Source organism: Chrysochloris asiatica, unplaced genomic scaffold, assembly GCF_000296735.1.
Source record: "Chrysochloris asiatica unplaced genomic scaffold, ChrAsi1.0 scaffold00189, whole genome shotgun sequence".
In the NCBI taxonomy this organism is placed as follows: Eukaryota; Metazoa; Chordata; class Mammalia; order Afrosoricida; family Chrysochloridae; genus Chrysochloris; species Chrysochloris asiatica.
The window spans coordinates 4,037,181-4,061,070 of NW_006408707.1; positions in this window are offsets into that span (position 1 = coordinate 4,037,181).

A 23,890-nucleotide genomic window follows, 5' to 3' on the forward strand; every position below is an offset into this window, starting at 1 on the left:
CATAAGCTTATGTTTTCCATATATATATATATAGGAGTCCTGGTGTGGCGCTGTGGGCTAATGCATCAGACTGCAAAGTAGTTTGAACTTCAAGGTCGGTGGTTCAAGCTCACCATCCGCTCCTTCAAATCCTATACAGGTTTGCTATGGGTTGGAATCGATTCGACGGCACTTAACACCACCGCCAATATATATAATATATATAACATAAGCTTAAGTCTCTCTCAACTTGTGAATATTATTGTTCTTTATTTTATCTGTTATCTTCCTATAGCCTTATCTGTCTCCTTTCTAGAATTAAATTGTCCCTTCTTTATTGCCTCCAATTCACTCTTCAATCTCGTGTTATCTGTTCTGTGCAATAACTTCTCTAATGAAACTCTTTCAGTAAAGGTCACTAACAGCACACTAATAGACAAATAGAAGGATTTTTCTAAGTTCTTTATGTAGCATTTGACCACTTGAAAATTCCCTCCTTGAAAATGTTTCTTCTTTTGACATCCAAAGAACCAATTGTTTCTTTTTCTTTCTCTCTCACTGATATCTTCACTATTCCTCTCAGGATCGTTTACTTACTTTCTTGTTGTGTACCTTTTAAAAAATTATATTCTCCAGGGTCCTGTCTTTTGTCATCTTCTCTTCACTTGGATCACTTGCTTCTCTTCTAATGCTATATGTTGTCTTTTCTATACATTTTCATTAAACACTATTTTTATTTTCATACTTCCTTTGGAAAATGTGGCAGATTTGTTCACTCAACACCATTAAATTCTCTTGTTCCCAGTAGTTTTCTATTTAGAGTCAAGGTAGCTACAGAATACAGAATACAAAAAAATTGCTAAATATCCTTAGAATCCTGGGAATTTGCTATAGTTAGAGTTGTAAGTTGGGTATGAACACCATGGGTAAAAGTTTGCATGGCTCCTCTGTCAAACAAAATTGCTGGACCTTTGATTTACCTCCAGAGTCCCTGGAATCTGGTTTTAAACTTTATGGGTATTCATTAGTAGGACAAAGGGAATCTATTTTGAAAGATTAATTTTATCAGATTTGGCTTCTTCTTCTTTTTTTTTTTTTAGTTTTTATTGTGAATTGAGTGATAGATTACCTGGGAGAACATCAGCTTTACATTCATCCTATCATATTTCATTTCATTGCAATGATTACAGTCTCCTCCATGCATCATGCATCATCATTCAATAGTGTTTGCTTCCATTACCTCTGTTTTTTTGTATGGACACGAAAGAATTCAGGGCTATATAACCATTCAATCAACCAAAGGGTACAGCCCACAAGCCTGTTTCCCGGCCACCAGCACACAGCCCCTCTCGCTCCCTGAGTCCAGAGTCCCCAGCCACTCCATCTCTCCGTGTCATCATCTCTGCCTCCATCTCTGGCATCTCTGCTTCTCTAGATAGGGTCCCACACTCTGCTCTTCTCCCTTGATGGTCCCAGGATCCTCCGCTCCTTGTCTTCAAGATCAACTACTCCCCTTCTTTTGTTATAAAATGTCTACCTTTACATTTGCAACATTCTCAATCAGTCTAATAGCAGTTATTCACAATTGAACCACAAGAGTCTTATCTCCATCTCCTTTCACCAGTCCCATCTAGACAGGTTGGAAACCACTCAGTGGAGATTCTACATTTCCCCACATCCTGTGAAACTAGGATCCCTATTGAAAGCTTCTAAGCCAGTCACTTCTTGCCTTTGTAGACCCACCATTTTGGGTAGCCAATGTCTAAGTTGTCCAACCCTGGCAACCCTGTGTACCAGGAAGGGGGGTGGGGGGGAATGATCCTTGCTGTAAAGATTCATTCCCTCTTTTGAGTACTACACCCATAACTATAGGTCAAGTTCACAAATTGTAGTGTATTACTCTCCCCACCCCCTCCTTTCTTCCTCTAGTTGAGTTCTGATCATTCAGTCATGGAGGCCAGGTCAAATGGGTACTATCTGCAAGTATGGGTGTTCTTGTGCATCTCCTCTCACTTCATATCAGCTATATGCTTCACTTTCTATTCTAGTCTTCTGTGGCTATGTCCCTGTCCCTGGGTTCAGGAGTTCCCAGGTCTGTCTATATGGCTGGCCATCCAGGGCTCAATCAAGGTTGATTGGGGTATATTGAACATGGTCAGACTTAGTTACTGTTTTATCCCCCACTTTCCCTTATCAGTACACCAATGTGGTCACCAGCAAGACCACTTGCCTGCTTGTGTATTCCCCTTGAGTCTCAGTCTTGGAAGGGGTTTTGCTCTGACAGGATCCAACTGCTTGCCTTAATGGCTCCCCAGCAAACAACTTGCTTGTTCTTGTAGTAGTCAATTGGACTGTCATTATTGTTTTTGATTTTTTTCCTGCTGGTCTTTCTATCAAGAAATATCTTCTGTTCTTCTAGCAGCTCCAGGCTGGTCTACTTGTCCTTTCAAGTGGACATTTCCCACTTCAGAAGATTCTGGATTCCAGCTACAGTCTTAAGTGATTCAAAGGCTCTGCAAGAAGCCTCCTTCACTGGGTAAGTTGTAGCCCCATTTTAGGTTTTCTAATCAGTTATAGACTGAAGACAGACTTACAAGCTTTCTATGGTGATGTTTCTGGCTATTCCTTTATCTCCCCATTAAGTGTTATTTTACAATAGTAGACAAGGGAAACCAAGATTCAAAGACAGAGCTTTGGCATGGTTTTGAATCTGGCACATGTGTTGGAAGTTTTCTGTTTCTACCACTTCCTCTTCTTAGCAAATGCAGCTACTTTATTGGCAGACAAGGTTTCTGGTGTCATTTTGGGTTTTGCTTCAGGACTTTCCCTGTTTGGTTACCTGATAGCAGACCTTCAAGGTTGACGATTCACCTCTAATGAAGAAATGAAGATAGTAGTGCATTCATGGCTGGCAGTTCAACTTCAAAACACTTTTAATAAGGGAATACAAAAATTTGTTGACAGATGGACAAAGTGTACTGAAAATCAAGGAGAACATGTCAAGAAATGATGCATTTGACTTTTCTAAAATTTGACTAAAATAAATTCTACAGCTAAAATGCAGACAAGTTTTGACTCACCCTCACATATATTGTCAAACTAACCTTTTAAAAATATACATATGATGTTGGTTGGCATTTTTCTTAATTACTGAGGAAAAATTTTTTTTTGTTGCAACAAATGGATTTGTACTGTTTATTTTAGAGATTTAGAGAGCATAAATGATAGTCTTAGCAAGCATGAAATCGTTGGTCTGAGTGTGGAATTAAAGTATTTGAATTTAAGCCCAGGTCTCCTTTCTTCACTACACCCAAATTGCATGTACTACAAGACAAAAGAATTTGGATAGTGCTGGAACAAATATGAATGGAAGGTAGGACCTTGATTTCACCGTCTAAGAAAGCTTTCAGATTTCACATCTGGTAGATTTCATAAGTCTTCCCAAATAACATGCTTCATAATTTCTCTCATTCTGTTTTAAGCTTAGAATCTAAAAACCTTGGTTATACAAAAATATTCAGAGTTAACTCTACCTATTTATAACAAGATACACTACTGTAATTGTTTTTCAATTAAATAAAATAATGTATGTTTTATCGTCAAATTTTCTTAAATATTGAAAGATCTTTTCAATCAAGGACAGGCAGATGACAAAAATCTTATTTTCATTCTTAAAGATGAAGACATTAAAGGAGAAAGAAGTAAAGTGACTTGGTCAAGGTTACAAAGGTATAGTGAACATTAAAATTAGTCTTCTAGAACACTTGCTATTTGCCTTGATTTTATTTTTTAAATGAAATCAACAGCTTTACATCAACCATTCATCAGGTACCAGATGGCAAAAACTTTCAGTCACTACCACCTAGGGCTATATTCAAACCAATGAAAGACTTGTATCTCATTATTGGTCCCCTGAGCTCTCCATTCTCCCACATGGTACTGTCCTTTTCAAGTATAAAAGTGACATTATTTTTTAAAACTGCCCTTGTTTCAGATAACCAAATGTTTCTGATAATATAAACAGGTTTGTCCTTTTAGTTTTTTTATTTTGCATGACAATTTTAAGCTTTGTTGAATATCACTGCAGCAGAGATGAACGAAACCAAACCAAATAATTCTAAGATATCTGTGAACATTCCAAAATCTTGCTTCACTTTAAAGAAATATAGTGATTTATTGAAACTGCAAAATTTAGCAAATAAAAACACAGGATATCCAAGAAAATTTTATTTTCAAACAACAGAATATTTACTTTGGGGGGTCAATTTAAAAGTTTTTACATGCATAGTTCAGTGACATTGATTACAATCTTTATGATGTGTGACCCTTGTAGATATCATTTTTATTTATTGTGGTTTGCGTGAAAGTTTACAGAACAAATCAGTTTAACAACATATACATTTTTTTATTTCTTGACATAAAATGCTGTTACTACTTCCTCTCTGGGTTCCCCATTTCCATTTCTTCTTTTTTCCTGCCCTTTCATGACTTCTGCATGTTTGGGGGAAGATGCTGCTATTTTGGTTGATTGAGCTGAGGTACACATTCATGATAAATATTATTGTTTGCCTGAAACATTACCCTTGGGGATGAGTTCAGTTCCAGATTTGAAAGGCGTCTAAGGGCCATACTTGAGGACTCTACCAGACCAGTAAATCTGGTATTTTTTTAATAATTTTTTATTTTGTTCTACATTTTCTCCCCTCTTGGTCCAGGACCTCCTATTTTGATCTCAATCAGTGTAGTAAATTACTATTTTCTTTTTGTTATTCATTTGTCCCAAATATTGAATGAAATAAACTATGCTAAAATGTTTCTCTTTGTTTGTTTGAAATTCAAATTTACCAAGGAACTTTGCATATAATATGTCAACTCTATGATTGAATAATGGATTGCTTATTACATATAACTTATAAATACAAGAAGTATAAGTTGCTCATAAAACTGTGTCATAACACAGTTTTATGAGCAACTTATACTCCTTGCATTTATGTGGTATCTACTGAAGCCATTGTAAAAGATAATATTTTTCTTGTAAACATAAAAATATTGATAGTTTACAAATAAAAGCAAAGTCACTGCTGTTTTGCCTTTGAAATGGGATTATATGATATCTTACTGACTTTTAAAATGATGTGACTAAGCCTGATAGGTGTTTTCTACCAATGAAAAAAAAGAAAATTCTAAAACCAAGCTAATTTTTAGAGAATGTAATGTCCTAAATTAGCTGTATCTATTGTATCCACTTGTCTGTCAATTTACTGTACTGTGGTGTCTTGTTTGTTATTGTGATTTTGGAAGCTATGCCACCAGTATTCTAAATGCCAGCAAGGTCACCCATGGTGGGCAGGTTTCAGCTGAACTTCCAGACTAAGACAAACTAGGAAGAAGGAGAGACAGACTACTTCTGAATATTTAGTCACAGAAAACCTTATAATTAGCAGTGGAAAATTATCAGGTAGCACCAGAATATTGAATATTGAAACAAGATGAAGAGCACCATAATATTGTCAGATATAGTGTTGAGAGACGAGCCTTTAAGGTTGGAAGGCCCTCAAAATAAGATGGGGGAAGACCTGAAAGTAGTTGTTTGAGATTATGGGAATGGAGTCAAGACTTCAGGACCTTCATTAGCTGAAGGGACAAAACTCAAAATGAAGAGAAACAGCTGTAAAAAATCCACTAATAATCACAATATTAAATACATGAAATATGAATCTAGGAAAACTGGAAATTGTCAAAAATGAAATTGAACACATAAACATCAATATCCAAGGAATTAATGAGCTGAAATTGATGGGTATTAGTCATTTTGAATTTGATAATCACATGACTACTAGCCAGGAATGACAAATTAATGAGGAATGGTGTCACATTTATCATCAAGAAGAACATTTCAAGATCTGTCTTGATGTACAATGCTGTCTATAATAGAACAGTATCCATATAGTATCCTATGCCTACAAGGAAAACCAGTTAATACCACTTTTATTCAAATTTATACACCAACCACTAAAACCAGTGATGATGAAATTGAAGAATTCTACCAAGTTCTTCAGTTTAAAATTGACCAAACATGTAATCAAGATGTATTGATAACCTTCTGAGGTGGGAAATTCCCACTAGAAAGGATATTTATACCAGCCTGGCACAGCTAGAGCAACAGAAGATACTTCTAGAAAGAAAGATCAGCAGGGAAATTTCAAAACAAAAATGGCAGTATGATTGGCTACCACAAGAAAAAGCAAGTTGTTTGCCGGGTGGCCATCAAGGCAAGCAATCAAGTCCTTTCAGAAAAAAACCCTTCCAATACTGAAACTCAAAAGGGTAACATGAGCAGGCCTGTAAGATTGCTTGTGATCATGTTGGCCATCTGGTGAGTGGAAAAGGGGAAAGGCAGCAATGAAGAAATGGGCTGAATTCAACCATTTTCTGTAGACTACTGTTGACCTAGAGATGAGAGAGAGAAAGAGGAAGATATGGTTGGTCCAAAGTATGGTGAGACCTGGGGACTTCTAAGTTCATAGACAAGGACATAGCCACAGAGAGCTAGAACTGAGAGTGAAGCATCCAGCTGATATGAAGAGAGGCAAGACACACAAGAATGCCCAAACTTGCAGATAGTACCCATTTGGCCTAACCTCCATGGCTTGATGATCGGAGCTCGACTACAAGAAGATTAAAAAAAAAATTCTGATAAAGTAAACAAGTATAAATTGCTACAATTTCATGAACTTAACCTATACTTATGGATATAGTAGCTTGAAATACCAACTGAGAAGGAAGGAGTCTTCACATCAAGTATCAATCCTTTCTTCTCTGTACACAGGTTAGATAAGGGATGGGCAATTAGACACTGGCTACCTAAAATGAGGGGGTGATATAAGCACGAAGTGAACTGGCTTACAAGTTTTCAAGAATGAGTTTAGTTTAAGAGTGTACAGGGAAAGGTAGAGTCCCCACCGAATAGTTTTCATCTTATCTAGACAGGTCTGGTGAAAAGAGATGGGGCTAAGATTCTTATGATTCAATAGTGAGTAATTGTTATCATGACTAATTGAAACTGTAAAGATAGATGTTTTGTAACAAAAATGGGTAGTAGGTAATCTTACAGTCCAGAAATGGAGGCCCCTGAGACCATTAAGGGAGAAGAGAGCAGGAGTGGAATGTGGGGCCCTATCTAGAGAAGCATCAACACCAGAGATGGAGGCAGAGATGAGAACATGGAGAAGGAGAGCAACTGAAGACTTTAGATTCATGGAAAGAGAAAGACTGAGCACTGGCGGCCAGGAGGCAGGCTTGCAGAATGTGCTCTTTGGTTGTTTAAATTTATTCAAGAATGTTTTTGTGTACGTTACCCCATCCCCAAAAAAACAGAGGTGATCATCATCATTTGTGTATAGGCAGGGTAGGCCTGGGCTTTTGATTTATTTTTGTTTTGTTTTTTCTCTTTTTCAAAGATGGCATCTTGACCAGAATTGCTCTGTATATGCTTGGAATTTCATGGAAAGACTTTGGAATCATGGTGGGTGGGGGTGGGATACTAACAATCAAACAGACATGCTGTTTCAAGTCCTTTTTTTTATATTTTCAAAACCTACCAACCCAGCTTGTCCCTCCCAGGAGGTGCAACTCATGGCCTCGCTCACCTCACCACCAGCCCCATCAAAACCTTTATGTCTTTTCCTCGAAAACACCCACATTTTTTGTACATTTACATGTTTCTCCTCTCTCCCTACCCCTGCATCTTGTCTTTGTTTTATTAACACCCTTTCTGATTTATGTATATTATATTATGTGAGATACCATCTGCCTGAAAAAAGACCTTGTGCATTGTAGCTGTATTTGTGTTTTTTTCTTACCTTATAGTTTGGTACTAAATTAAGCGGGGGGGAAATAAAAATAGTGATAATACATTGTAGTTTGTTTACAATATATGTTGATAAGGTTTTATTAAAGGGATATCTTTTTACACACACTCACACAATACTGTTGAATGATGACACATGGAAGAGAGTGTAATCATTGCAATTTAACAATGGTGTAAAACCAATGTTATCCTGTGTAAATGATCACTCAATTCACAATAAAAAAACTTTTTAAAAGATATATTTATAATTACCATTGATTGGAATGCAAAAGTTTGAAACACAGAGGAAGGATCAGTAGTTGGCAAATACAGAACTGGTGATAGAAAGGATGCTGGAGATCACATGATAGAATTTTGCAAGACTAATGATTTCTTCACTGGAAATACCTTTTGTAAGTAACGTGAAAGATGACTTCACACATGGCCTTCACTAGTTGTAATACATAGAAAATAAATGAACTACATCTGTGGAAAGAGACAGTGGAAAAGCTCTAGATCATCAGACATAAAAACCCAGGAGCAGACTGGGACAAACCAACAATTGCTCATCTGAAAGTTCAGGCTGAAGCTGAAGAAAATTATAAAAGGCCACAAGAGCCAAAATATGACCTCGAACAGGTCCAACCTGAATTTAGAGATAATCTCAAAAACAGATTTGGGGCATTAGACACTGAACATCAAAGACCGGAAGAGTTCTGGGATGACATTAAGAACATCACACAGGAAGAAAGCAAAAGATCATTAAGAAGAAAAGAAAGAAGGAAAAGATCAAAATGGATGTCAAAAGAGACTCTGAAGTTTACTATACAGCATGTTGCTGTTGTTGTTGTTAAGCACCATCAAGTTGGGTCCAACTCATAGAGACCCTGGATAGGGTCTCCAAGGAGTGGCTTATGAGTTTGAACTGCTGACCTTGTGGTTCAAACCAACTTTGCATGTCCAGTGTATTAAACCACAGCACCCCAGGTCTCCTCTATCCAGCATTGTTGTTGTTGTTGTTAGGTGCCATAGAGTCAGTACCAACCCATAGTTACCTTTGCACAGGAGAACGAAACACTGCCCAATCCTGGACCAACCTCACTACTGTTGCCACGTTTGAGGCCAATCCATCTCATTGGGGGGTTTTCCTCTTTTTCTCTGACCTTCCACCTTACCAAACATGGTATCCTTCTCCAGTGACTGGTCCCTCCTGACAATACGTAGAAAGTATGAGAGACAAAGTTTGGCCATCTTGGCATCCAAGGAGCACTCTGGCTGTACTTCTTCCAAAACAGATCTATTGGTTCTTTTGGAAGTCTATGGTTGTTGTTGTTAAGTGCCGTCGAGTCGGTTCCGACCCATAGCGACCCTGTACACTTTCAATATTCTCCTCCAACACCATAACTCAAGAGCATCAATTCTTCTACAGTCTTCCTTATTATCTGTCCAACTTTTGCATGCATATGAGGCTATTGAAAATACCATGGTTTGGGTAAGGCGCACCTTAGCCCTGAAGCTGACATCTTTGCTCTTCAACACTTGAAAAAGGGCTTGTGCAACAGATTTGCCTAATGCAATACATCATTTGATTTCTTGACTGCTGCTTCCGTGAGTGTTGATATGCTAAATAAATTGAGAAAATGAGGAAGCAAATGAGCTGAATAGAAAATTTAAAAGGGCAGCTTGTAAACAAAATGTCAAATATTATAAAGAAATGTGCAAAGACCTGCAACTAGTAATGTGAAAAGGAAGAAAACACTCAGCATTACTCAAACTGAAGGATTTGAAGAAAAATTTAAGACTATTTGTAATACTGATTTTTTCTATGGAACAAATATTGAATGATGTAGAAATCATCAAAATAAGATGGAAGGATTACACAGAGTCAGTTTGCCAAAAAGAAATGGATGATGTACAATAGGTAGCATAATGATCAAGAGCCAATGATAATGAAGGAAGACTATCAAGAAGCTTGAAGGGAATTTGTAGAATATAAATTGAAATAGTTCAATAAACTGCTGCAGCACTGGAGCCACTCAAGCATCTATGAAGACAGCTTCCTGGCTAACTTATTGGAAGAGATCCATATTTTTGTCCATTCCAAAGAGAGATAACTCAATGAAATGCAGAAACTATTGAACACTATCATTATTATTGCATGCAAGAAAAATTTTGCTTAAGATAATTCAAGGATGTTTACAATAGTCCATTGCCAGAGAATTGCCAGAGGCTCAAGTCAGATTCAGAAAAGATGTGGAACAAAGGATACCATTGCTGGAATCAGATGGCTTTTGGCTGAAAGCAGAGAATACCATAAACATGTTTGCCTGTGCTTCATTGATTATGCAAAGGCATTCGATTGTGTGCATCATGACAACATGGCAAGTAATGAGCATTCTGGAACTCTTAATTGTGCTCATGAGGAACCTGTAAATAAACCAAGAGACAGTTGTTTGACTAGAACAAAGGAACACTAAATGATTTATAATTTGGGAGAATTGTGCACCTAGGTTGTATGCTTCACCATACTTATTCAAACTGTATGCTAAACATATAATCTGAGAAGCTGGATTGTATGAAGAAAAACATGTCATCAGACTTGCAGTAAGACTGATTAACAATGTCTGATATGCAGATGATACAACCTTGCTTTTTGAAAGCAAAGAGGACTTAAAATGCTTTCTGATGAAGATCAAAGACCACAGTCATTATGGGTTGCACTTCAGTGTAAAGAACACAAAAATCCTCTCTACTGGACCAATAAACTACATCCATATAAGTGGAGAAAAGATTAAAATCGTAAAAGACTTCATTTTGCTCAGATCAACCATCAACACTAATGAAAGCAGCAGTCAAGAAATCAAATGACGTATTGCTCCTGGAAAATCTGCTGTATGAGACCTCTTTAAAGTGTTCAAGAGCAAAGATGTCAGTTTGAGAACCAAACTATGCTTATCCCAAGCCATTGTATTTTCATTAACCTCATATGTATGCATGTGAAAACTACTCAGTGACTAAGGAAGAATTGATGCATTTGAGTTATGGTATTGGAGGAGAACATTGAGAGTACTATTGACTGCCAAACAACAAACACATTTGTGTTGAGAGAAGTACAGCCTCCTCAGAAGTCAGGATAACAAGATTTCATCTCTTGTAATGTGGACATATTATCAGGAGGGATCATTCCCTGGAGAAGGACGTCATGCGTGGTAAAGTGGAGAGTAAGCAAAAAAGAGGAAGACCCCCAATGGGATGCATTGATACAGTGTTCACAGCAATGAGCTCACATGTAACAATGATTGTCAGGTTGGTGCAAACCTGGGTGATGTTTCGTTCTGTTGTTCATAAGATTTCTATGAATCAGTTCAGACTTGATGGTAACTAAGAAGAGCAATAACAATTTTTGTATAAGTATCTGTGGTAATGTAATGGGTTACATGTTAAGATACTAGCTGCAGGTACACTGTTGGAATCCACAAGTACCTCCGCAGGATAGGATGAGGCTTTTTGTTCTCATAAAGATTTATAGCCTTGGAAACTGTATACACTCTTGCTGTGAGCTGGAACCAACTTGATGGCACGTCACCACCAAGAACAATTATTGTATAGTTTCTCTATAATTTTATCAGTTTTTAAAGAATCTTAAAATAATAAAAATTTTTTAATAATGTGAGTACCATTTAAATGTTTTAAAATACAATGTGAAAACTGATAGTTTAAAATAAAGAATCTTGAAGAAGGAAAAGTAGAGAAAGTGATGCCAATCCCAGTCTACAGTTTTATTTCTCAAGATTTTTTTTGGAATTAATTTTAGCAAGTTATACATTTTCACAAGTAGAATCTATAATGGAAAGGCTGAGAGATGCAAGCCTAATGTTGCATTATTGAATGCTGCTACTGGTGTGGTGCTTTGGGCAAATGTGCTGGATTGCAAAGATGGTTTGAACCGCAAGGTCAGTGGTTCAAGCTCACCAGCCACTCCTTGGAAACACTATACAAAGTTGCTACGAGTCTGAACCAACTCGACGGCACCTTAACAACAACAACAACAATGATGTTACTATAATGTAACAAATTATTAAATTTTTGCAAAGTGCTTTTTTTGTCTTGAAGCTTTATTTTTTGTGTCTGGAAAACTAGTTTTTAAAGTATTGAGATTGTGCAAATGCTGTACACACCTGACATGAATTACTTTGTTTTTATATTTGCAAATTTTTAATTTAACTATGCAAGTGTATTTGTTAAAAGGACACAATACTTTAAAAAGCACAACAAACTTGAGTAAATTATTATTTGTTTAGTTTTAGTCCCTCTTCTGCTAGCGTAATGGTAATGAATTGGGCTGCTAATCTCAAGGTCAACAGTTTGAAACTACCAGTGGTTCTGTGGGAGAAAGATGAGGCTTTCTGCTCTGGTAAAGATTTACAGCCTTGGAAACCCTGTACAGGATTTCTATGGGTTGGAATCGACTCGACAGCACTTAACAACAACAAAGAAAGAAAATGGTCTTAGTTATCTAGTGCTGCAATAACAGTAAAATCACAAATAGAAGACTTTAGCAACCAGAAATTTGTAATCTCTCTGTTTAGGAGGCTTGTTGTTGTTAAGTGCTATCGAGTTGGTTTCAACTCATAGTGACCCAGTATATGGTTTCCAAGGAGCGGCTAGTGAGACTTGAACCATCAACCTTGTGGTTCAAAGTGGCATTGTAGTCCAACTCATTAACCTAAAGAGTCACACCAGGATTCCAAATTCAGAACACTAGCTCTGGAGAAATGTCCTTGTGTCTTTTCAGCATCTGTAGAGCCAACATTCCTTAGAGTTTTCCATGGGTGTTCTTACTCTGGATATAGGCATTTCACAGCACAGGGAACCCAGATCCAAAAGATGTGCTCCACTTCTGACTCTTCTACCTTGTTGGTCCCTCTTGCTCTGATTAGGTGTTTCTCCTTTTATCTCTCATAAAATAAAAGGAATTATATATCACATGCTTGGTAATCTCATATAAGTTGGAGCAGGTAGTGGTGAAATTAAGTGTGGTGTATCTCACTCTTATTCTTACTAGTTTATTATATCAAATTAAATCATGAAGGATGCCTACATCTCAACTGCTAAACCACTGAGAATCCTGACCCAGTTAAATTGGCAAAAAAACAAAAACAAAAACAAAAACAAAAACCTTTTCAACTTGGCACATGCACATATCTCCTTAACCCATACATAATCTCTGAATAAAGACAATAATAAGGTCATAAATGTACTTAACTAACATAATGCCACTAACATGTGTACTACTGAAAATGCATTAAGCCTATTATGTAATGTCAATCTAATTTCTCGTTGGTAAACAGGATCAGTCACACCACCCAATAGAATAATTCCCTTCTTTGTTTGTTGAACAAGAGGCAAGAAGAGTCCAAAATGCACAGGGAGCATTCTTAACTTCCAGTTGAACAGAATCAGTGTTGTGTCTACAGATGGGCGTATTCCTCCCTTTGGAATTAAACATCCACACCTGAAGAGCCTATAGATGCAAGGAGAAGAAGCAAAATTTTGTAAGTGGGTCACTAGAAGTATTAGTGAGCAGTGCCAATCCCATTTCCATTCTTTGGTTCCTGAACTGGTGAAACCTGGCTCTTAGAGAAGCAGCATTATATATTGGATGTTAGCCTAGAATACATACAAACTTCTGGAGAATGTTGCCCCAACCCTGAAAGGTATTGCTACCCATAGTGTGTCATAATGTTGTCTTTAGTAGGCCATTCAATTGTTTGATCGACAACTGCTTTATAATGATGATGAACATCATAAAACCAGAGAATTCCATGAGCATGGGCCCAATGCCACACTTACTGTAATGTGAAATGGGTCTCTTGATCTAAGGCTATTCTGTGTGGGATACCATTGTCACAGATAAGGCTTGGAGTAGTTGGTGAGCTTGAACCACCAGCTACTCCTTGCCTTATCTATGACAATGGTAAGTCCATGGATAGTAGTTTCAGCAGAATCAGTTTATACAGGGAAGGCAAATTCATGTCCAGAGTAAATGTTCATTCCAAATATAACAAAATGCTACCTTCTCCATGATGGAAGTGGTCCAATGTAATCAACCTGCCACCAAGTTGCAGGTTGATCTCTGTGAGGAATCAGGTCCCTTATCTTAGACTAATCAGATAAGGCTATCTTAGCCTAAGTGTTGGTTTCTACTACTGGCAGATTCAGCAGTAGTTGTAGTCAACTACGAATTGGTGAGTGGGAGTCCATGCTGCTGAGCCCATTTATAGTCTCCATCTCTGCCACCATGGCTGTTGGGCATGACAGGAGTAGCTATAGAAAGAGCATGATTCATTTCCACCAAATGTGTCATCCTTTCCAGTTGATTATTAAAATCTTCCTCTGCTGAGGTAACTTTTGGGTGTACATTCACAAGATATACATGTATTTTCACTTTTGGGGTCTATTCAGAGAGGTCTGTTTACATGCCTTTTCCCAACACTTCGTTGTCACCAATTTTCCATTCATGTTCCTACCAAATCCTTGACCATCCAAATCAAAGCATTGGCCACAGCTCTTGTATCAGTATACATTTGCACATCTGGCCATTTCTTCTTCCAAGAAAAATCACTAGTCAAACATCTGTCCACTTGAAAGGATTTCCCTTTATCACTATCCTTCAAGGAAGTCCCAGAAAGCTGCTATAGCACTGTTGTTGTGCACTTTTGAGTGGTACCTTTATATTGTACACAACTATCTGTAAACGAAGCATAAGATTTATCTTCCTCAGTCAATTCGTCATAAGGAACTCCCCACGAGGCCTTCAGTAGACTAGAAAAGGGAAGATAATATGACAGAAGTAGAGACTATGGATATTTGGTACATTTCCTCATACAACTTGAGTGTGCTTTCAAACCAAAGAAATTGTTCAACAACTGCTCACCATTTTTCAAAAACTGAAAAATTGCATTTCATAGTTGGAAAACTACTAGGTATGTTTTAGGCCCACCAACATTGTTCATTGAACAGAAATCTTAGAGTTATTGCATAAATTGTTCCATTATTTTCTCTGTTAGGTAAATTTGATAATGTATAGGTGGTATAACTTTTCCCATAACTATAAATCAATAGTGTTTATAATTGAAATATAGCCCATAGATAAAATAAAACATGGAAGCATTTGCCTAGATACGTATTTCATTTTTAATTGTTTTAGTATAAGAATGATGAAATAAATATATAATTAATTTTTATAATACATGTCCATATGAATTCAAATCACACAGCCATAATAACAAGAACATCATGTATAAATAGAGTACATTAGAATCCCTTTTGAGTGTATATTCTTATCTTGATTGACAGAGTTTCATACATCGTACATCCTTTAACACTGATGAATAGAAATTTGTGGCACAGAGAAAAGAACATAAATCCTTATAATTCAAGATGTAAGTATCCTTACCTTTAAGGGTTACTTTTAAGAAAGCCAACAGAAGCAATGAAATGGAAAGTTCAAGGAGCTGACATTATGCTCTTAACCCAAGGTAATTTAATATAGATAGCAAAGGGTTTTTGAATCATAAACTATGCATTTTGATAATTGTAATGTGAGTACTGACATAGTGCATTATGCTATAATCATAGTTGGTATTTTAACACAGCTGTCACATGAAAGTGAAGCTATTTTATTGTACTTTCTACTTTTTTTTGAAGTATTAAAGGGGAAAGATTATCTTGAGTATGCTGCCAGCCATATTGTCTTCTGAAAATTCAGGACATTTGAATACTTCCAGTATATGCAATTTCTTACCCCAAATACTATGACTATTTGGTGACAATAAGTAGTCTAACAAAGAAAAATTGTAATAGAGAAGAAAGAGATAGTTTTCAGTATAATATGTCACGAAATTTTAAGTTCATCTATCTTTATTGATTCTGAATTCATGTTTTTTTAACAAGTTTTTAACAAGTTTTCTGGGAGTGAAATAACCACTTTCAATATGAAGATTCAAAATTAGCATGAATCTACAGACACAAGTCCAATTTTTGTGTCTTGTTTTCTGAATTAAAAGCAAAAATTGAACTTGTGTCTGTAGATTCATGCTAATTTTGAATCTTCATATTGAAAGTGGTTATTTCACTCCCAGAAAACTATGTTTGTTTGGAATACAATGATCTTTCAGGGTGGCTGGGTTATGAGAAGACAGAGATGTTGCTTTGTAACAGAAATCTGAAGAACCACTAAAGTTGAGTCCTCAGTGACATGTAAGAAAGACTGAGGAGATCCAGAGTGGCAGGAGTTTCATGCACACTTGAAAATAATGAAATACACTTATTGGGAAAATGTCATGTGCTCACAGCTCCTTCTACATGCTTCTTCTAATCTTATTTGTACAAGTAGAGGCAAAAACCTACTAACAGCACTGGTCATCTCTTTCCTTTTGTTACAATTTAGTATTGATCATTGTGTGGGAAGGTTGACATGAATCCCAGAATGGTTTAATTACAAGTATACACACACACAAAAATTGACAGGATACGTAAAGGATTAGTTAGCAGGTTTCCTTTTTAAAAAACACAATATTCCACTTGCACATCAGTAATAATCAACCAAAAATATACACACAACTTAAAATTTATTTCTCCTTTAACTGCTTCCCACAAAAAAATTCCAATGCCATCTCTATTATCTTGGTATCAAGTTACCACTGACTCAATAAATGTCAAACTGGAAGTTTAAATGGGATGAGACATATCAGAAACTGAGGAAGAAGAAGCAGAAGAAAACCTGAGGTGGTTCCCCACCCCTACTTATTATTGAATGATATGAAACTTGCTATAACTCTTGATGCCAACATTTTTGCATTTTTGGTAGCCTTTAAATCATGCTAAAATTTATCTTAGTGATATCTTTTGTACTAATGAGTTATTATGTTTAAATAGAATATATCTCAGAAACAATCATCTGAAACTTTAATTCACATTGTGTTTCTTTTCTCAACAGTTGATTGTGTTTCCACTATCTCACTTTGTTCTTGAGACACAAATTGGTTTCCAAGGTCATGCTGTTATTAATATGATTTAAAAAAAAATAATTGAATTTAACTCAGCAGTCGTTTGGGAAAACTGACAAAATGAAACGAATAATTTTGGGGTGAAAGTCACAAAAAGTGTTATAGAACATAATAGTATTCTTGGTTCATTTCAAAATATCTAGGATATGCTGGACTTACTAATGGTATAACATAGTGGATGTGGGGTTCACTAAGACATTACTGTTTATGGAGTGAGAGTTATTTCATCAAAATTGATTCAGATTTGATTTCCTTTAAACTCAATGTGCTTTCCCATTACATAATTATTTTCTCTAATTAATAAATCAACATAATATTTATTTGCTGCAAACTAAAAGTAAAACTTCTAATAAAAATGAAACTTCTAATATTATTAGTTATCATGAAAAAAATTCTAATTCCACTGTCACATTAGGGTTTCCAGTTGCTTTGTGAGAAAAGTATTTTATGTGTGAGTTAAATCAATTTAAGATGATCCAATTTAGAGTAAAAAGAGGTGATTGTGATTTCCAGTTTGCAAAATGTATTTAATTTCTATAATCCTATAAAGATGAAGATTAGTAATTTAGTTCACCATTAATTACCAGTCTCAGTCCCTGTGCTGGAAACATAGTAGGTACATAGGAAGTACTAGTGATTGGCAATTGATGAAGATATGAATATTTCCCCTGACTGATAAAAATCTGAAATTTTCATGACCACTAGCAAACAAAGAGTAAATAATACAATTGCCATGAAATTTATTTTTATATTTTCTTTCAATTTTTCCTGTAAGTAATTATAAAGAAATACAAGCAATGACATTTATCTAGTTTGTTCCAAAATAAACAACCATTTTTTTATAGCCAAAAGATCCATTTTGGTTGGAACATCTAGGGGAACTTCAAAAAGTTCATTGAGTAAATTCATTATCTTTAAATTCCATTTTTATACAAACTTTTTAAAGTCCCCTCCTATTTGGTAAACTTTGACTCAAAGAACTACAAGAACAGAGATGCTGTGTTTTAAGGTTTAGGTGTGCCAACATAAGAGAAACTGAATTAACTCTGCTCCTGTGCTTCAAACCAGTGAGATGGGAGTTTCTTGTCTGAGCACTAAATGCCACAGTGGTATGCAACTGATGTGCAGGACCACCGTCTGATTAAAAGAAAATTACGCTTGCCAAAAGAAGTTTTCCTGAAACAGATTGGAATTCATATGACCGAACAAAAAGTAAAGAAGTGTGCATCTTTTCATGTTTTAGGAAAAGAAAATTACAGAGCACTGGTTTTATTGCAGGTCTGTGTTAGATTCTATGAATGTGAAATGCTTGCTTAGTTTGAAAGGAAATATTCAGTAGTGAAATTCAGTAATAAAATGTTGCCCATGTTTCACATTCATTAGTAAAATGTTACCTAGGAAAGCTGAAACATTTTTTCAAATTTGAAACCTACAAAAGTAAAAATGGGCATAATATTCTTAGTGGATTGTGTAAAAGTTTTTTTTTTCTTTTTCAAATGGAAACAGTTGAAGAGTATTTTGATTATATCAAATGGAAACAACTGCCTGTATGGACTGGAAAGTGAATTTTGAAACATAGATACAGAAGAAATCATTTAATCTGACTGTCACTGCATTGGTATAGTTGCAACTCAGTAAGGCTTGAATTGATCAAAAGCAATCTGCAATATTAGCTATCAGGTATTTTTTAAAAAATAACTATCAGGCAATTATTTTGAAGCTGAAAGATGATGCAACCCTAGTGACTTATTTTTCATAAAACAAGTAGAAAAGTCAAGATGATTTTTAATAAAGAAGCACAGATGTGTCCTGTACAAATTCTTAGTTGAAATGTTTTCATTAATAATTAAAAACAAAGTAAAAATGTGAACATGAGAACTAAAGTCACATAAAAATTACTACCCCTAAGATATTTTAAAATAATTAGAATATTTCATAAAATCTTCATTGGAATGAAAAAAAAAAAAAAGGTTTCCTTTAAGCCTAATAAAATAAAACTTAATCTAAAGAATTTAGAGATGGGAAAGGCTTTTTTAGAAATTGTGATTGTTGCATTGCAACTTCATGTATTATGTGTATATTTTTGCAATAGTACAATATTTGATGCCTTTCTAATATCTAAAGACTAAAAATTTAAGGTTTTTTTTTTTTCCCCATGGAGTTCCATGAATATTTTATGGGAAGAAAAGTTCTGATAATTCATAGAAAGAGCATAACAATCTGAGAATGATGAATATTGTTACACTAAAAAATGTGTTTATCTAAGAATATTTAATATCACAGTTAATGATGAGAATAATTATGATCTGTATACAAAAAATAATTCACATTTAAGTTTGACAAATATACTTTCATGTTCTGATTAAGATCCCTTTTAGTTTGAAAGAATTTCATGTTTATTAAATAGTGATTGAAAAGTGTTGAAAAACAATAATGTAAATGATATGGGTGTAATCCAACACAGACCCTTAGTTTTACATCTTAGTTTTACAACTGAGACTGAGAAACACTGAAGATAAGAACTGTTATTTACTGATAAAGTAAGGGTTAATTTTGATTCTTCCAATTCGCAAATCACGACCTTTGACCACACATTGTTCTTGTGTCAGGAGAGTGTGAATATATTAAGCTGGGTTAAAAAATTTACTTACATCCATTAATACGACATGCAATAAAATTTTGCTAAAGATAATTCTAAAACAGCTGCAACAGTGCATTGACAGAGATTGAAGCCAGATTCAGACTGGGACACAGAATTAGGCATGTCATGACTGACAACAGTTGGAACTTGGCTGAAAGCAGAGAGTAACAGAATTAAAAACTACCAAGAGGCAGCAGGTTGAAGAGAACAAGGGAACACTGACTGGTTTAAAATTTCAACATATTTGTCAATCTATATTGTTGTTTGGTTCTGTCGAGTTTGGCACTGACTCATAGTGACCCTCTGGACAACTGCCCTGTCCAGGGATAATCTCACAATCATTGCTAAGCCTGAGCCCATTGCTTACATCACTGTGTTAATCCATCTCATTTGGTAACTTCCTCTTTTTCACTGACTCTCCACTTTACCAAACATGATATTCTTCTCCAGGGAATGGTCCCTCCCAAAATTATGTCCAAGGTATAAGAGACTAAATCGGGCAATCCTGGCTTCCAAGGAGCATTCTGGCTGTACTTCTTCCAATACAGATTGATTTGTTCTTTTGGCCTTTCATGGCACTTTTAATATTCTCCTCCAACAACATCACTCATACACATCAATTCTTCTATGGTCTTCCTTATTCACTATCCAACTTGCCCAAGCATATGATGTTACTGAAAATACCATGGCTTGGATCAGTTGCATGTTAGTCCTCAAATGACATCCTTGCGCTTGAACACTTTAAAGAGGACTTGTGCAGCAGATTTGCCCAATACAATACGTTGCTTGATTTCTCAAAGGCTGCTTCCATGAGTGTCGATGGTTGATCTGAGTAAAATTGAAGTCTTTTACAACTTCAACCTTTTCTCCATTTAGCATGATGCTATTTATTGGTCCAGTGGTGAAGATTTTTGTTTTCTTTGGTAGCGTAGTGGTTACGAATCGGGCTGCGAACCTCAAGGTCAGCAGTTCGAAACTACCAGCCATTCCGCGGGAGAAAGATGAGGCTTTCTGCTCCGGTAAAGATTTACAACCTTGGAAACCCTGTACAGGGTCGCTATGAGTCGGAACCGACTCCTCGGCACATAACAACAACAACAACATTGAGGTGCAACCCATACTGAAGGGAGTAGACTTTTATCTTCATCAGAAAAGTATTTTATGTCCTCTTTGCTTTTAGGAAGCAAGGCTATATCATCTGCATATGGTTAGTTGTTAATTAGTCTTCCTCTAATCCTAATGCCACATTTTTCTTCATATAAACCAGTTTCCAGAGTATGTCCTCAGCATACAGATTGAGTAAATATGGTGAAAAAATATAATCCTGCCACACCGTTCCTAATTTTAAACCAGCCAGTTGTTCTGTTTGAACAAGTGCTTTCTGGTTTATGTACAGGTTCTTCATGAGCACAGTTTAGTGTTTCAGAATACTCATTCTCCATAGTTTGTCACGATTCACAGATTCATGTCTTTACATAGTCAGTGAAGCACAGGTAAACATTTTTCTGGTGTTATCTGTTTTCAGACAAGATCCATCTGACATAATCAATGATATCCTTTGTTTCAGGCCCTCTTATGAATCCAGTTTGAACTTTTGGAAGTTCTCTGTCAATGTATGGTTGTAGCCATATTTGTATTTTCTTTAGAAATATTTTAATGCATACGATATTAATGATACTGTCCAGAGATTTCTGAATTCCATTAGATCACCTCTCTTTGGAATGGGTATAAATATGGATATCTTCCTGTCAGTTGGCCAGGAAACTGTCTTCCAAACTTCTTGCCATGCTGAGTAACTGCCTCCAATGCCCCATCAATTTACTGAAAGATTTAAATTTGTATTCTATAAATTCCTGGTGACTTGCTGGGTCAATGCCAATGCATTAAATGTACCTTTATCTTCTTCCTTCAGTATTATTGGCATTTGATCATATGCTACCTCTTGAAATGGTTGAACATTATCCATGTCTTTCGACACAGTTACTCTGTGTATTCCTTGTATCTTCTTTTGATGCGTTTTGCATCATTCAATATTTTGCCCATAGAATCCTTCAATAGTGCAAGTAGAGGCTTGGATTTTTTCCTCAGTTCCTTCAGCTTCAGAAATACTGAGCATGTTCTTCCCATTTGTTTTTTTATATGCAGGTCTCTGCACATTTTGTTTTAATATTTGGCTTTGTCTTCTCAAGCTGACCTTTGAAACATTCTTTTCAGTTTTTTTACCTTCTCATTTCTTCTATTTGTTTTAGCATCTCTGTACTATAAAGCAAATTTCAGTCTGTTGTGACATCCATTTTGGTCTTTTCCTTCTTTCTTGTCTTCTTAATAACTTTTTGCTTTCTTCCTATATGATGTTCTTGATGTTATCCTCCTACTCATCTGGTCTTTGATCTTTAGTGTCTAATACATTGAATCAGTTCTTCAGATGATCTCCAAATTCTGGTGGGATATATTTAAGGTTATATTTTGGCTCTTAAGTATATTTTTAAATTTTTTCTTCTGCTACAGCCTGAACTTGATATGAGCAATTAATGGTCTATTACACAGTCTGTACCTGGCGGTCTTGTTTTGATTGATGATATGGAGCTTTTCCACTGTCTCTTTCTACAGATGCAGTCAATTTGATTTCTGTATGTTTCATCTGGTGAGATCCATGTTTCAATAACAGTCATTAATCTTGCAAAATTCTGTTATGTGATCCCCAGCATCATTTCTACCACCAAGGCCATATTTTCCGACTACTGACCTGTCCTCTTGGATTTCCAACCTTTGCATTCAAGGTGCCAGTAATTGTCAATACTCTTGATTGCATGTTTGATAAATTTCCGATAGAAGAAGTTGGTAGAATTCTTCAATTTCTTTATCACTGTCTTTAGTAGTTGGAGCGTAAATATGAATAATAATCGTATTAACTCATCTTCCTTGTAGTCATATGGATATTATCCTGTTACAGAGTTGTACTTCATGACTAATCTTGATATATTCTTTTTGATGATGAATGTGACACCATTCTTCTACTGTTTGTCATTTCTGGCATTGTAAACTATGTGATTTTCAGATGGAAAATGGCCAATACCAGTCCATTTCAGCTCACAAATGCCTAGAATATTTATGTTTTTTCATTCTGTTTAATTTTTGACAATTTTCAATAGTCCTGGATTCATATGTTGTACATTCCATGTTCTGATTTTTAATGGATGTTTTACAACTGTTTCTTTTCCTTTTCAGTAATGCCATATCAGCAAATGAAGGTCCCAAAGGCTCTACTTGATTTGTGTTCACATGGTCAAGTCTATTGGAGAAGGTTGCTCTTCTACAGTAATATTTTGAATACCTTCCAATCTGAGGGGCTCATCTTCTGGCACTATATATGGAAATATCCTGGTGCTCTTCATCATGTTTTGATATTAAATACTCTTTTGTTGACAATGCTCCAGTGCTGTTCAGAAGGTTCTTTTCAGTGACTTAATATTCGTAAGCAGTTCATCTCTTCTTCATCATAGTCTGTCTTAGTCAGGAAGCTCAGCTGAAACCCATCCACTGTGTGTGACCCTGCTGATATTTAAAATACCTGTTGCATAGCTTCCAGAATCACAACAACACAGTACAACAAATTGACAGATGAGATAAATGATTCAAAAAGTTGGATTATATGAAGAAAAGTGTGGCATCAGGATTGGAGGAAGATGCATTAACAGCCTGAGATATACAGATGATACAACCTTGCTTACTGAAAGTGAAGAGGATTTTACTTATGAAGATCATAGGTCACAGCTGTCAGTATGGGTTGCACCTCAGTATAAAGAAAACAAAAATTCTTACCACTGGACTGCTAAATAACTTCTATATAAATGGAGAAATGATTGAAGCTGTCAAAGACTTCATTTTTCTTGGAGAAACCATCAACCTTCATGTAAGGAGCAGTCAAGAAATCAAACGATGTATTGTATTAGGTAAATCTGCTGCACAAAACCTCTTTAAAGTGTTGAAGAATGAAGATGTCAGTTTGAGGATTAAGTTGCTCCTAAACATTCTTATCAACAGAGGAAAGATTGAAGTTGTCAAGGACTTCATTCTTCTTGGATCAACTATCAACATTCATGGAAGCAGCAGTCAAGCGATCAGACGATGTATTGCATTGGGCAAATCTGCTGCACAGGAATTTTTTAAAGTGTTGAAGAGCAAGGATGTTAGCTTGAGGACTAAGGTGCGCCTGACCCAAGCCATGGTGTGGCAATGTAAGATAAACACAAAGGTTGGCTGTTCAAACCCACTAGTCATTCTTTGGAATCCCTATACAAAACTAACTGACAGCCCTTACTAGACACAAGAGCACACACACATTTATAT